The 17,074-nt window shown below is 30.3% G+C and overlaps 2 long non-coding RNA genes across 2 annotated transcripts; one reads left to right on the top strand and one right to left on the bottom strand.

Moving 5' to 3' along the window:
- Positions 1-5,624: 5,624 nt before the first annotated feature.
- On the bottom strand, positions 5,625-6,293 carry LOC129946606 (uncharacterized). Its single transcript, XR_008781626.1, has 2 exons — positions 6,119-6,293; positions 5,625-6,034 (listed from the first exon to the last, which is right to left on the bottom strand). It is a non-coding gene; the product is annotated as an uncharacterized LOC129946606 (long non-coding RNA).
- Positions 6,294-7,464: 1,171 nt separating this feature from the next.
- Positions 7,465-8,532, top strand: LOC129946946 (uncharacterized). Its single transcript, XR_008781664.1, has 2 exons — positions 7,465-7,580; positions 7,665-8,532. It is a non-coding gene; the product is annotated as an uncharacterized LOC129946946 (long non-coding RNA).
- Positions 8,533-17,074: the final 8,542 nt, after the last annotated feature.

Raw genomic sequence — 17,074 nt, forward strand, 5'->3', positions numbered from 1 at the left:
GGTCCGCTTCATATGTTCAACATGCATCTAATTAATAAGAATTAAAAGACTGGTCGAAGGAAAAAGTACCCGAACCACCAATGACAATGAAATACAGCGATACAGAAGTATCGAACATGATTTCTTCAAAGGTCAATTTAATGTTTCTGCAGAAGTTGCCTTGTCGCATTCAAGCAGTAGAACGTGGCGTTAAGCTTGTTACAATAGCATCATTATCTGCACGAAATGGTAACATTTTTTTTTTTAAACAAAATCGCAATGTTTCAACCGTACTGGAGGCCCAACAACTTCTGCTGGAAGCAATTAAATTTATTTCAGATTTCAATTATTGTTTTTTTTTATTTATTTTTAAAGTACATATAATTAATTAAGAAAAAATATATTTTAGTGCATTTTTTTCCACCGTTTTGAAACGCCTTTTTTTGCTCATACTTCAAAGTTCTATTCTAGCGCGCCACCTGAAGATGTTGTCGTAGAAATCTGAAATTTAGAATTTATACATTTAAGACCAAAAATTTTGAGTACAGGAAACAAAAAACATAGAAAAAAATTTCGCTCCACCCTAAGAAACATGTATATATTATATTAACTTTTCACACATGCGGTCCATGATAACCTTTGTTTTAGCTAATCTAGAAGCCCAATTGAAACACCCACAATATGTTCGATACTTTAAGTATTTGTGTTTTTTTTTACCAACAAGCTTTCATATGTTTACCTTTTAAATAAATGTCAAAATACCCAAACGTAAAAATTGTAAGAAAAGAACAAGTGTTAGATAAGAAATTGTTTATTTATATTAATTTTAAATTAAAACTATTTTATGTCGAAGTAATTTCATGTGGCATCTCATGCGCCATCCCTGACATAATTGGGCTGTAAGGTGTTGATGAATTTTTCATGAGCGCGGCAATAGTAGTACTTGTAGTAGTAGTAGTTGTTGTAGTAGTAGAAGTAGTAGTTGTAGTTGAAGTTGTTGAAGTCGTTCCCTTGGAAGTAGACTTTTTTCCAGGCTTTGGCGTAGTTGTTCTGCTCCTTCTAAAGGCTATCTGCGATCCAAGTCTAATGCCTGATAGAACACTCACTATGCCTGCTTCAGTTTCAATTAGTTCAGCAACAATAATACTGAATAATAAATAAAATATCGTAGTTCTCTTGGTGAATGCAACCATCATTCGAAGTGGTTTGAAAATTTCTATTGAAAAATACTTTTTGTGATATCAGATTTTGTATTGCAACCGATATTTATACGCAGCAAAGTAATCACGTGCATCGGCGGCAATTTGATATATTCTAGTTGCCCCAGAAAAATAGAATACAACTTCATAGATATTTGTACCTGCCATAAGTATATTAATAATGTAATTGACTTGCAATTAAGTGGAAATACAAGTTTTGCGAATTAAATATATCGATTTTTTTCTTTTTTTTCAATCTACATAATTTAATTACGGAATTAAATTGAAATTATAATTATTGCCATTTATTTAAGTTCGAATGATGGTTAAAAATATGCAAATAAATCTTCCCAGAAATTGTTCTTTTTTGATATTTTGAAACAGGGTGGTTCCTACAAAATTCCATTTATAAAGTCTTATGAAAAACCACAGCAAATAGAATGCATTCAATTTTATTAAATATTCAATTTTAAAAGGATACAATAATGATTCAAACAATTCATTAATAATTTTCACAAAATGTTGACTTGGATTCGATGATAATGTCATGTACTTAACGAACACATGTCATACCACCTCTGCAACTGTAGTGACGTGAGTTTCCATGAGCTCGGCAACATTCATCCTTCTCCGCGTTAATGCGGCTGCAAACCTGATCGCATGGTGGCACACGAACTACCTGTGCCTCAGTTTCAGCAACAATCACAGCCAAAGCCAAAAACAAGAGGAAAAATGTAGTTTTGTTAAAAGCTGCCATTTTTTTAAAATATTTTAAATTATAATGTAAGAAGATACTCTTGGGAAGATCTTTTTTGTTGTGTGAATATTGAACCGAATGTGTTATCAATTTATAGCTTGTGCCCCTCCAGAAAAATTCAAAATGAAATTAGCATGAAAGTGTCATATTATCAGGCGATGCAATTAAAAATTGGATTCCCCCAAGAAATACCCAGAAATTTGTTTATATAATTGTTTTAAAAAACCCCAAAGTTACGAAGAGAAGTATAAAAGGTGAACAGCAAGCAAATGCATTCTTCCTTTTTTTCGTGACTTAAATTCTGATAGTTGTTGAAATTGAATTGTCATTTACAGTGAAGGCATACAATTTGCTTTGCTTAATGTTAAAATCATTATATACTGTATTTATTTACGGGTAAAGCGCAGGACATAGTACGTCGAAAAAAACCATACTGCCACGAAAATGAGATACTCTTTAATATTTATTGATGGGTACTTGTATTTTAAAAATTAAAATAAAACTTTACTGCCATCGATCGAAAAGTTAAAAAAAAAGAACAATTTTTCGAAAAGATACTGGTAATTTTATATTCGTACCCGTTTATCGATATTTCTAAAAGTCTTACAAAACATTAATAAAAACGTTTTGTGTAAGGTAACATACATAAGTTTGAAGTCAATATCTTTATTTATTCTCAAGATACGTGAGTCGAAAATAGTTTTGTATCAGTTTTTGTGGGAGCGTATCGGAATATCACTTTTTAAAATCTCGTTTTTAAAAATCCCAAAAAAAAGTTTTATAATTCCGGCTTTTAAAATATCGATTTTTTTTTAAATTTGTTTTAATTTTTTTTTTTTATTTCGATTTTGCAATCAAAACAAGTTATTTAATTTTAAAAAATCGCTCGATTTTTACCAAATTTTACTTGTTGTTTGTTAAGATTTTTATTTTTTACACAATTATAGAGTAGGCAATAGGACGAGGCGATACTATTTTTAAAGCTTCTAAGACAAGACAGAGATGAGACTGTATATTTTGTACCAAAAGTCTTGTCGTTTTTTTGTTTCGGTTTTATAGTATCCTTTTAGTAAGAAGAAAAAGAACGGAAGAATGTGTTGTATTAAAGCTTCTTCGGTTCGTGAAGAAGATTCTATTAGATATTTTTAAATAGAAACGCTTTATTTTTAAATTTAAGAATGGCTGCCATTTTGATGCATAAAGGGGTTGTTTTTGCACTTATTTGTGGCATACTAGAATAAGTAGTTGCCAAATTCCATTTCAGGATGACAAACACTGTCAAATTTAAATTAAATTTTTGACCATGATCGAGATAACATTTCAAACAAAGTGATACAAGCATGTCACCAAATTATTTAATGCATTTCCACCAACCCATAAACTGTCAAACGTCTAAAACTTCCCATTGGCTTATGGAGGAGCTAACATTTATTAATAGACATAGGCTAGGCGAGAAGAGACTACCAATGAAATATTTGACGAGAAAAAAGCGAGCCCGATATCGAGACGAGACTAAAATACGTATTTCAATTTTAACGAGACCGACACGAGACGAGACTAGTAAATCCAACTTAAGTCGTTAGCGATATTGGTTCCTGAGATATTTGGGATCAACCGAATATTAGAGTTTTTTAACTTCCCAAAGAAGTTATCACTATAGTATTTCTCGACGTTTCAATGTCCCCAGAGTCGAAATAAAAGTACTTACATTCGGGAAGTTTTTTTCGTCGTCCATAGCTCAAGAACCAGTAGAGATATCGCCTTCAAATAATTTTGTTTAATAATGCAGAAATATGTAGAAAAACTCTCAAAAAAATTGAGTGCGTGTTTTTTATACCATAAAAATTAAAAAAAAAAATGTTGAAAATGTTTGTTCTATTTCACGAACCAATCTAGAGACTTTAACCAAGTTTTTTATAATTAAAAAAAAACTGAACAAAATTTTTGTCACCTTGAATATTTTACGAACAAAATAAAATTTTATCTTCAATGAAGAATAACGTTTTTGACGTCTGCTCAAATTTTGGATAAAATCAAACAGTTTTTTCATAAAGAATTAAAATCTAAAAAAAAATATTGCTCAACGTTATTAAACATTTTTTTCGACTCAAATATCTTTTCAAAGTTTAAAAATATTGGCATCAAGCTTTGTTTGTCTCACAAAAAATATATTTTTGACTTGTAGAAATTTTTTGAACAATTCCTACAGCCTATTTTTTCATACAAAATAAAATCTAAAAACAAAATTTAATAAAATTTATGTTTGGTTCTACATCTCATGAACAATAGAATATAATGACTTATTTATTTCATTCATACAATTTGTATTTGTTTATATAAGAAATACTACTAAAATTGGTAGAAATCGGTTTTCGAATAAAAATCTCGTTAACAAAAATTGATTTTGAGATTAAACTATTTCATCATATGCAAAATGTTGTTTTAAATAATTCAACTGAAACCTTTTTTAACAAAACACGAAAAACTAAAAAGCTTGTAAGCAAGGAAATTCAACACATGGCATCGAAAGTTTTTAGTGCGAGGCATCTTTTTTTAAATTGCTTTGGTAAAAAAACCATTCACTCAATTAGTTTGCAAGTCAATTCAAACTTATACATATGTTTGTACAAATGTCTATGAAATGTACACGATCTTTCCGATTGTAAACACATTTGGACCGAAAAAATTACGAAGTGTACGTTATTCTTTTTAAGCTTGAATAACTTTAACGTGTTGTTCGACGGTGTGTTTCCGTTGTTTAAATTGAGTTAGACTGAAATTGAGAAACATTTAGGTGTTGTTCAAATTTAACATCGGCCCTTAAAATTAAAAAAACCTTTTTCTAAGGTAGCAGGCATACATTAAATCATGTCATATCTATCCCATGACAAACTGCACTTGGCTCGTTTCTAAATCACAAAATCTATAACATTAAGCTGATCGAAAAAATCTCTCAACATGCAAAATATATATTATTAAAATTATCATCAAAAAATCTAAGTTTAAATTTACTTACAATACACAATGAGAACATTGGTCTCTGAAAGCAACTTTCTCTGTCTCCACGACTAAACCGCAGATCCGATTTTGATGAATGTTGAAGAAAAGAATAAGGCTTTCGACCAAACAGAGGCTACTAGTTAGTCTTAAATATCCATATATACTTTATACTAAAAACTACATTTTAACTCTTTTTCTATTTTAATGTTTGCATATCATTACTCGAAGTACAAAATAATTTTGTTATTGAAAGCTTAACAACAGATTCAATTTTTATAATTCTAATGCATAATAAATAAATGTAAACAAAACGAAAATACTCAAAATCTTATCTCAATATGCATAATCGTTGGAAAATCCTACGAAATTCTTTTACGTGTTTGGGAGATTCCAATTAATTAATTGTGTTTTAATTTAGAGCTCGTTTATATTTCATTTTTTGACAAAAATTTCACAGTCAGGCGGAAAGTGAAGTGAAGTGAAAAAGTTGGTAAGAAAGTATGAAAGATATAGAGCTAAAAATATCTTGTGGGCTTCAAAATGTAATTCCCACAAAGAAATACTAATTTTCTATTTATTTCATTTTGGACAGCGATTTTTTTTTAATTTTGTTGAAAACAGCATAATATTCAAAAAATTCACTTGTGTGCACTAATTTTTTTTTTTTGGAAAATTTAAATAAAAAGTAGTTTATTTTTATGAATTTAAATATTTATTGTATACAATGATTAATAGTTTTTAAAAATAAAGAAAGTTTTCACGCACACTGCATTCCACCGCGGCATCCTGTAGAATAGGAGTATCCATGAGCTTGACAACATGAATCCTTCTCACGGTTTATACGACCGCATACCTCGTCACATGCTGGAACTCTATCAGCAGACACTCCACTAGCAAAGATCATTGCAATGGCAATGAATAAAAGGAAAAAAGTTGTCTTCTTAATGGCCACCATTTTGAAAAATTAAATGTTTTGTTTTAGAAGTCGAAGATACAATCTTGGGAAGTAGAAATTTGTTTATGAAGATCAAAAGTGGATTGCTCACTATTTATAAGAAACCAAAAATCTTTAAATCCAAAAAACACACGTTTATGATACCTGTTTAGAGTTAAGCGAAAAAATAAAAAAGTTAAGTGGTGAATAATTTAAAACAATGACGTCGCAATAAATTGGTTTATTTACTTCTCGAAAAGCTTCTTTATTGGTTGATCTTGTATGCTAATGTGTACTATTGGCTGCTCTAAAAGTTTAAACGGTAACTAAATAATTCGAGTTTTAAATTAAATTTTGGGGGTTTCCAATTTTAGATCAGATTTGATAAATTTTTATTATTTAATATATTTTTGGGTATGCTTGTTGTTTTGGTTTCTTAGAAACGAAAATTTCTCGGTAATGTTCTTAAAGAAAAACAACAACAACATTGATGTTGAGAATTATTTTTAGGTTTTTCCAAAAATTGATTTTGATGTCAAACAAATTAAAACAGTGTTTAAATTCACATAACACTGACATCAAAATCAATTTCTTGAAAAGCCTGAAACCTGAATTGCCGTAAGTAATTGAAAAACGAAAGCAAAATGTTTGATACAATTTGATCTTTGAATCAAACCCTTACTCCAAAGTACAGACCTATCTTACCTTTCCTGAAATACATTTTCAAATTTTACAAACAACTCTTTATTTATTAGCTTAATAACTACATTTTGAAGTTTATAAACATTATGGCGACTTTATGAATATTAGCAAGCACAAATCATTATTATCATGACATAAGTTTTGTAAAATTTAATTGATAAACATTTTTAAAATTATTTAACTTATTTCTCTAACGAATAAGTAAACAGTGATTAAAGTGAAATGTAAACAAAATTCGTATTATTTGTCTGCTCACAAGCTTCAAACAAACAAAGCAAAGTCATTGTTTATTCAGTTTTTTTGGCACTCAATTATCAACAATTGAAATTCTTTTGAATAAACAAAAACATGGTGCTGATGCACCTTTTTAAATGTTTATTTAAATAAAAAATTACGAAGAAACATCTTGAAGCTTAATGCCTGGTTTCTTCGATATGATGCAAAGAAACAAAATGATGGAGTTTGGAAATTACTAATGTACCATAAATTACTTAATAGATATTTTAAAGTTATACTTGGCCAACGAAACAACTATTTTATATTTTGAAAGTATATAATAGTATAAGTATAAGTATATTAAAAAAAAACAGTATTCGCAAGACTAACAAATTTTCGTTAAATATTATTGCGATTTAATTTTTCATCATCTGAATTTTTTTAAATATCGCAAATTAATTTCCAAATTAAAATGATTTCAAAATATTTACATTTTATACAATTAAATATTTAACAATGAAAATTAAAAATCCATTAAATTTAAGTTTTAACCATTTCTGACCCAAATTTCCGCAAATAGCATTTTTTTCTAAGAAACTAAAACGGTGGACTGTACCAACAAATAAATTTAATACTAAAAATTTACCAACTCTGATCTAAAAATGAACCGTGAATTGGAAACCCCCAACATTTAGTTTAAAATTCAAACCTTTTAATTACCTTTAAAACTCTTAGAGCAGCCAATAGTAGGCATTAGCATACAAGATCAACCAATAAAGAAGCTCTAAGCGAAGTAAATAAACCAATTTATTACGACGTCATTGTTTTAAATTATTCACCACTTAACTTTTTTATTTTTTGGCTTAACTCTAAACAGGTAACATAAACGTGTGTTTTTTGGATTTAAAGATTTTTGGTTTCTTATAAATAGTGAGCAATCCACTTTTGATCTTCATAAACAAATTTCTACTTCCCAAGATTGTATCTTCGACTTCTAAAACAAAACATTTAATTTATCAAAATGGTGGCCATTAAGAAGACAACTTTTTTCCTTTTATTCATTGCCATTGCAATGATCTTTGCTAGTGGAGTGTCTGCTGATAGAGTTCCAGCATGTGACGAGGTATGCGGTCGTATAAACCGTGAAAAGGATTCATGTTGTCAAGCTCATGGATACTCCTATTCTACAGGATGCCGCGGTGGAATGCAGTGTGCGTGAAAACTTTCTTTATTTTTAAAAACTATTAATCATTGTATACAATAAATATTTAAATTCATAAAATAAAACTACTTTTTATTTAAATTTGAAAAAGACAAAAAATTTGTGTACATTTTTTTTTTAATTTCTATATCAAAAACTTAAGGTATACTCGTAAGAAGTGATTTTTTTTAAATATTTTGCTGTTTTCAACAAAATTAAAAAAAGTCGTTGTCCAAAATGAAATAAATAGAAAATTTGTATTTTTAAAGCCCACAAAATATCATACTTTCTTAAAAAAAAATTCATGTCACTTCACTTCCTGGGTTAATATGAAATTTTTGTCAAAAAATAAAATAAGAACGAGCTCTGAAATGATGCTGAAACCTCGAACCGAAAATAAAACATATTTGTGCCTAAGATCTTATTTAGAACTATAAATATTGATTTAATTGTTAAACTTTTCATAACAAATTTACTTTGTACTTCGATAAGTAATATATGCAAACACTAACATAGAAAAATCGGTCCGATTTGTCGAATAAAATTGTTGTTATTTCTCGACGTTTCAAGTTCCTTAGAGAGGAAATAAAAGATTTTTAGAGAGATGTCTGTACGGGAGTGTGTTAGTACGTCCGTACGTTCGGAAGTTTTTTTCCGTAGCTGATAGCTTAAGAAACATTGGAGATATCGACGTCAAATAAATTTTGTTATATAGACAATAATGCAGAACGATGTAGCAAGGACTCTCAACAAAATTGAGTGGGTGGTTTTTTTACCCCAATAACGCTTTAGACTTGAATTAAATTGTATATTTTGTAACTTGTAACTTGATACCATAAAAGTGTATTTATTTAAAAAATCCAAGTAACGGTTTTTTGAATTATTGGCACCCCAATTTTTTTTTTACATAAAATAAAAACCTTAACAAATCAGTACTTAAAGTTGGTAAAAATTGATTTTCAACGTAATTAATTTTGTCTTATAAAAAATTTTGTAAAATCGAATCAACAGTTTTCTTACAAAAAATTAAGACCTAAACACAATACTAAAATTTGGTGAAATTTTGCTTTCAACTCAAATATCTCTTCATAAACTAAAAACATTGGCTTTAAACTAATTTTATATCACATCTAATTTTACTTTTAAAACTTAGTAAATTTTGTAAAAAAAATCCAACTTACCGTTTTTTCCTAAAAAAAAAATCTACAAAAAATTTTACGCATATTTAGTAAAACTTTATGTGCGGTTCTTGATATCTCGTGAACAATAGAAGACATTGACTTTAAATGTATTTTATTCATCCGAACCTAAATAAATTTAAAGCAAGAGTAAGCCACAAAGGGGTGTTAAGTTATCAGTGGGGATCGCACCCCAGGCTCTTTTGTACGTTTCATATTAAATTTGATTAAATATGCCTTTTTAAAAATATTAAAGACATTCAAAAACAGAGTTTTTTAATTCTAAAGTAAAATCTTACATATAAAAATGACTCGCAAAATGTGTTGGTTACCGCATAACTCAACAACGCCTGGACCAATTTGGCCAATTTTTTTTCAAAATGTTCGTTGAACTTCAAGCATGTATTTTGCTGCAAGAAAAAATCCAATAATTGCCGGAAAAACCCTTTTCTTTTTTCCATACAAATGTTTTCTAACTAAAACGTAGTCTCCTTAAAGAATTTGACTTTAACTCATATCAAATTAAAACAAAATAAAGAAAAACCACATTTTCATGTCGATTTGCTATTTTTTTTCTTGGATCTTCTTTAACCTTATCTACAGAGTTTGCTTTTGTCAACTGATAAACGGCTAAAACAAATCCATATATCGTGTTTTGTGCAGAGTGTTCGTGTTTGTTTAGTGACAAAATAATTTATATTTGATATGTCTCCTATAAACGCAGCAATTTAGGTAGAAGAACCCGATCTGCTACAAAACAAGCTAATAACCGATCTATTCGTACTGCATAAGAACGTGAAGACTAAATTTGAAAGTAAAAGAATTCGGATATAGTAAACGCGTGAAGCATGAACGTTCAACTGAAATTGATACCATTGGATCCAACACCAAAGCCATTGTACCTACTCATTGGTTTCAGGAATAGAAACAGATTCCATACACTTTTTGACACATATCCAACACTATAACAATTACTTTCAAATGACTTCATTTGTGGCAACAAATGCAGTTCAGGAAAATTTCATGCCAACTTTCAAGGTATGTATCATAGCAGTTATTCATAATTATTTTAGCGAACAAAAATTGCAAAGCAATGAAACTCAAACGTGTAACATTTCGAAGAACTCTGCAATGGCAAAGGCTATCCAGCAATGTAAATTGATTGTTTGGGATGAATTTACGATGGCACATAAAAAATCTTTGGAGGCTTTAGATAGAACCTTAAAAGATCTACGAAGCAATAACATCATATTTGGTGATGCTATGATTTTATTATCAGGAGATTTTCGTCAAACATTGCCAGTGATTCTAAAATCAACGCCAGCTGATTAACTCAATCCATGTCTCCAATTTGTAGAAACATGTCTAAATGCTTTATTTAAGCAAGAATATGCGAGTCGAGTTGCAAAATGACCAATCTGGAAAAATATTCTCTAAACAATCAATTGACATTGGTAATGGTAGACATGGCTGAATTATCTTTCCTCAAAGTATTTGTCAGTTAACGCAATCAAAAGACGAACTTATTCAGAAGGTGTTTCCAGACATTTCTCAAAATTACAGAAACCATGATTGGTTTAGCGAACGAGCTATATTGGCTGCAAAAAATATTGATGTAAATGAAATGAATTTCGAAATTCAAGAACAAATTAAAGGCGAACCGAGGATATAGAAATCAGTTGATTCGGCTACCAAACAAGATGATGAAGTCAATTATCCACCGAAATTTTTAAACTCACAATCTTCAATTAAAAGTTGGATAAATAGTTAAAGTGTTGGTACACGGTTAGTGATAAAAAAATTACTAAACACGTGATAGAAGCGACTATAATCAATGGAAAGTATAAAGGCGAAGATGTTCTTATACCACGCATCCCAATGATTCCGAGTGATGTGTCATTTGAGTTTGAACGACTACAAATTCCAGTGCGGCTTGCTTTTGCTATGACCGTTAGCAAGTCCCAGGGACAATCATTAAGTGTTTGTGGCATTAATCTAGAAAACCCATGTTTCTCACATGGCCTGTTCCCGTGTTGGAAAACCATCAGATTTGTTTGTCTATGCGCAAAGTAATCAAAGAAAAAACATCGTATATCACAAAGTACTATAATGATAATAAAACTGATTTCTGTTAATAATAAATTATGATTCACATGATTAACAATAAAGCAAGAATTACTCACTTTTAAATCCTTATATATGTATGTTTTATTTAATTATTTTTTATTCACAACACCCTTTCACCAATGTGACGGTTCTGTTCAGGAAAATGTTTAGCCACGACTATAAAATACGTAGGAACAAAAACTGCCACTTTACAAATCTTTATGACAGGACGAAGTCTGTTGGGTCCACTAGTTTAATATAGTTATGATCAATAAGTATGATGATTTGAAAGCTCAAATCTTTATGTTTATGATAAAGTTACTTAGGTTTCCAAAATGTTCATTAGTTATGTGTTTTTATTTGAATATTAATTAAGTTTTGATAAATCTCGAATTTAATGCATTGCATGTTTTGAAAAATTTCGAATTTAAGTCTTAGCGGTGATTTCGAATCTGAATTTCACTCAAAACTGTCTGCTCCAGTTTTTAAAATACCAGTATTCAACTTTTTTTTCAAGATATTTCAAAAATCGTTATGATATATGTATATGTTTAGAAACGCTATTTGTTAAAAGAATACATATTACTTTTAAACCTTTTTGCGTTTTTCTGTTGAAAACCGTTTAAGCAAAAGTAGTTCAGAGTTTGTTTTTATGTAAGATAAGTGAAATCTAACAACTTATGGAGTTTTTTCTAAAAATGTATGATAAAATATTAATGTTTCAATTGAATATTGAGGAGAATAATTATAGATTTTAAAAATCATAGCCAATATTATTGAAATAATATCCTCTTCATGAATTTAGATACCCTCAAAAAGTCTTTGTGCATGTCTTTTTTAAGTTTTCAAAAATTAATATTCCAAAAAAATGCCGTGAGTCAAATATATTATTATTATTAAGACTGTTAAAACCCATATCAATTTCAATTTATTTGACAGGAACAAAATATTTTAATTAAATTTTTGGAAATTATAAAACTCGAAATCATTTAAACATTTTTTTCCGTGACCCTAGTTTTGAAGAAGCTTTATTATTCAAGCGTTTTAATTTTTTGCTTGAAATACGGTTTCTTGTTTATTTTTTTGAATTATAGATTACAAACATATTAAACTTATCTCTAGTTAAACTAACCTTCCCCCCTAAAAAAAATTATGCGGGCGTCTATGGAACTACATGAATGTTTATGTAGGTCTTGAGTTAGCTTCAATATACAGCTATGTAAATAATACACGCCTTTTTCGGCTTCCCTCGTAGTAAATCTTTATGACCACAATTTATTATAAATGTAAATACACAATCCACGTGTTGTATAGCTTTGAAGTTTGAACTTTCGGTGTTTGTTTTCTTAAAATACGTGACAAGTTTTCTCAATAGATTAACACGTTTTATTTATTTTTTTTTTGTGTGTTTCACTTGTGATGCAAAATTGAAACAGTTTAGTCTTAAAATAGATTAAATTATACATTAACTGGATGGGAAAAGATTAAAATAACATGCGCAGATCATTTGTATAATTGTTAAGTCTTTTTGGAATTGACTTTTGTTTAAAAGTGACTAATAAACAATTAATAATGATAAACAAAAGGTAAGCGACGGTTGTATGAAGCTGGTGTCAAAAAATTTAAATTAATTTAAATTTAAACAATTTTTTTAAGGGAGAAATTATTTAAAATATGTTAATTGTTAGTTTTAAGAATTATGATAAGATTTAAAATAGAGAAGAGAAGTTATTGTGTATTTTTTTATTCGCAACATTTTTGTAAGTTCTATAAATAAAAAAATTGGGTGGCTCAACAGTCCGTTTGAGAACTAGGGCCTAGTGACTGACAACTCTCAAACATTCCTGTGTTCAAGTACTGTTTTCAGGGATGGAAGGGACCTTCAATTTTAAGCCGAATCCGAACGGCAAATTTGAGAAACACCTTTTCATGCCAAGAATTACTTTTGGAGGATTTGTCAATTCTTTGCAAAAGGCAGTACCCGTGAAAAAACTTTAGGTGGCATAGGCAGGGAGTACATCGCACTAACCATCACGGGTACTGGCTGTAAGTTCTATAAAACTGTTAAATTTATGTATGTTTTGTCATCATATTCCATCTCCGAAATAACTTTCATAGAGGAATGACTCAGAGTTGGAAGTTACTAAGCTCTTGTTCTCGACGGACTTTTGCACCTCCTTATTTATTTATAAACTTTAATTAAAACCTTTAGACGAAATTTAAATTTTCTGAACTATCAACAAAAGGAAGTTAGTATGGGTATTTGAGTTAAAACAAAAATTCTTAATTTTTCTAAAAATTAGTAAAAAAAAATATTTATTGTTCTGATAGTTTTGGGGGCAAATGTTGTCAAGTAATATTTGGCTTTGTATGCAGTAACGGGTTTTCAACATATACATTTTTTTAGCTTTACTTGTTTTTCACTTTTACCTATAATATTTGTTAATTGAATTAAAATAAATGTATTTAATTGTTCTTAAACTGAAGAAATGGAAACTCGCCGTTCTTATGGAACATCCGATTTTGTGATGAATTGGCAGGTGACCCGGATATGGAACTAGAGACTGAGATGCAATTTGAAAACAAAAAAAATGACGTTGTGGTGGAAGAAACCGATATAGATTCAGACGATGAAGTCGAATCAAGGGTAAACAAAACAAAATCAACAAAGCAAATTTCATGGAGAAAGGGACATATTCCTTCGAACGTAAAGGAAAGCTTCATATTTTCGGAATCGGCTGAGTTAACAGAATCAGTAAAGAATTTTTTGAATTCCTGTTTATTGATAAGACAATAAACCAAATAACTGACGAATCAAATTAAAAAGCATTCCAGGATAACATAAACAATACAGTCAGCATCACAAAAGATGAAATAGAGCAATTCATCGGAATGGTAACGTTTATGTCCAGTTGCCGACTTCCATCTTCAAGTCATTACTGGAATAATAATAATTTACAAACATGCTACAGATTTAAAAAAAATGAAAGCTTTATCCATTTCAACAATAATTTAATTCCACTAGGGCCAGAAAGGTCACGACACATTGTTTAAGATAAGGCCACTTATGGAGAAAATACCAGAACGGTTGCAATTGATTCCAAAAGAAGAGTTTACCGGCATTGATGGACAAACTATACCAACAAAATGTCGCCATGAACTAAAGCAGTACAATCCAGCCAAGCCACATAAATGTGGCTATAAGAATCAAGTTCTGAGTGGAATTTCTGGATTTAGCTACGACTTCGACTTGTTTGCTGGACACCAGAGCAATAAATTTCCTGATGGTGCTCCAGATCTGGGAGTTAGTGGAAATGTCGTCACCAGATTAACATCTACTGTGGCCGAACATGTCAAGCACAAATTATTTTTCGATAACTGGTATAATAGCCCAAATTTACAAGCGCATTTATTTGAAAATGGTATTTTGCCATTAGAGACCATAAGGCTCAAAAGAATCCCTAAAAATAAATTGATAAGGGAAATACGTGGAAGTATGATCGAAAAAGTGAAAACTGTTGATGGAGTTCAGCTAAGTTTAGTGTCCTGGCTAGATGACAAAATGGTAACTCTGAGTTCACCATATGGGGAAATGAATACAGTAACAGAGAAACGTCGTTATTCACGAAAGGATAAAGCATATAAAATTCTACGTGCTCCGCAAGTTGTTAATGTGTACAGCAAGTACATGGGTGAAGTGGACCTCCTTGATTGTATGCTGGGCTTATATCGAATACACTTAGGATCGAGGAAGGAGTATAAGCGATTATTTTTTACATGCTACCTTTGATCGATTTCAAACTTGAAATAGTCGAGCGTTTATATGCAAGACTGAAAAGAAAGCATTAAAGCTCCGTGGACGATCCCGAAGTATTTCTCGACTTGAATCTCCTGCAACTCCAACTTCTTCTGCCACCGATCATAAAAAGGGGGCCGGATCACCTGCATTAACAACACCAAAGAAAAAGCGTCCTGAATGGCATCAAGACTTTCCTCTACTTTCAATTCGTTTCGACAATGTGGATCAATTCCCACAAATTAGTAAAAAAACAGACAATTTTGCAAAGCGATTTCTGCTACCGCTCTTTTACCTATTGCCCGCAATGGAAAGCTCATTTATCTTACAATGAAAAAAGAAATTGTTTTTCTAAATTTCATGGAGCTCAAATTCACGAGGAATAGCTTTTTTTGATTCATATTTATAAGGAATGTTAAACCTTTTATGCAGACGAAGCCAAATTTGGCTTCTCTCCCAAAATTAAAAAAAATAATTTTGAACTTCCCATAAGAAGTTATTGTAATGGGTCTGCTTTGTCAAATTGAAAAATTTGACATTTCTCGACGTTTCAAGGTCCCTAGAGTCGAAATAAAAGATTTTTAGAAAGATAAATAGCTCAAGAACCAGAAGAAATATCAATTTCAAATAAATTTTGTTATACAGATAATAAGGCAGAATGATGCAGAAAGGGCTCTCAAGAATATTGCGTGGCTGGTTTTATTTACCATAGCAGTTTGAAAAAAAGGTGAAAATTTTGGTTAAACCTAAATATCTTACGAACCAAAAACGCTAGAGACTTAAATTAAATTTTGTATAATACATTGTAACGTGATACCAAACAGGTATATTTTTTGAAAAAATTAACACAACGGTTTTTTTTTTATAAATCAATAAAACTGAAAAAAAATTTGTCATCTCCAAAATTTTACGACTGAAATATGATTTCATCTCCAAATCAGTTTTGTGCAACGAAGAATAATGTTTTTGACATCTGATAAAATTTTGCGAAAAATCGAATTGACAGTTTTTTTTATAAAAAATAAAAATCTACAAAAAATATTACTCAAAGTTGGTAAAAATTGAATATCGATTCAAATATCTATACAAAAACTTGAAATTTAGGCTTCAAACTAATTTTATCTTATAAGAAATATTGTTTTCAACATTCGATAAAATTTTGAAAAAATCGAATTGGCAGTTTTTTTACAAAAAATAGAACTCTAAAAAAACAATACTAAGACTTGTTAAAAATTTACTTTCGATTCAAATAGCTTTTTAAAAGTTAAAAATATTGGCTTCAAACTTATTTAATTTCACAGAAAATATTGTTTTCGATATTCAGTAATTTGTAAACGGTGATTTTTTAAGAGCTTGAGAACTTTTAAAAAAAAAACGCATAAAATTTGCAAAATCTCATCGATTCTTTATTTGAAACGTTGGATTGGTCCATGACATTTACTTTTTGAAGAAAATTTCATTTAAATGTTGACCGCGGCTGCGTCTTAGGTGGTCCATTCGGAAAGTGCAATTTTGGGTAACTTTTTCGAGCATTTCGGCCGGAATAGCCCGAATTTCTTCGAAAATGTTGTCTTCCAAAGCTGTAACAGTTGCTGGCTTACTTGTGTAGACCTTAGACTTGACGTAGCCCCACAAAAAATAGTCTAAAGGCGTCAAATCGCATGATCTTGGTGGCCAACTTACCGGTCCATTCCTTGAGATGAATTGTTCTCCGAAGTTTTCCCTCAAAATGGCCATAGAATCGCTAGCTGTGTGGCATGTAGCGCCATCTTGTTGAAACCACATGTCAACCAAGTTCAGTTCTTCCATTTTTGGCAACAAAAAGTTTGTTAGCATTGAACGATAGCGATCGCCATTCACCGTAACGTTGCGTCCAACAGCATCTTTGAAAAAATACGGTCCAATGATTCCACCAGCGTACAAACCACACCAAACAGTGCATTTTTCGGGGTGCATGGGCAGTTCTTGAACGGCTTCTGGTTGCTCTTCACTCCAAATGCGGCAAT

Source organism: Eupeodes corollae, chromosome 2 (assembly GCF_945859685.1).
Source record: "Eupeodes corollae chromosome 2, idEupCoro1.1, whole genome shotgun sequence".
Lineage (NCBI taxonomy): Eukaryota > Metazoa > Arthropoda > Insecta > Diptera > Syrphidae > Eupeodes > Eupeodes corollae.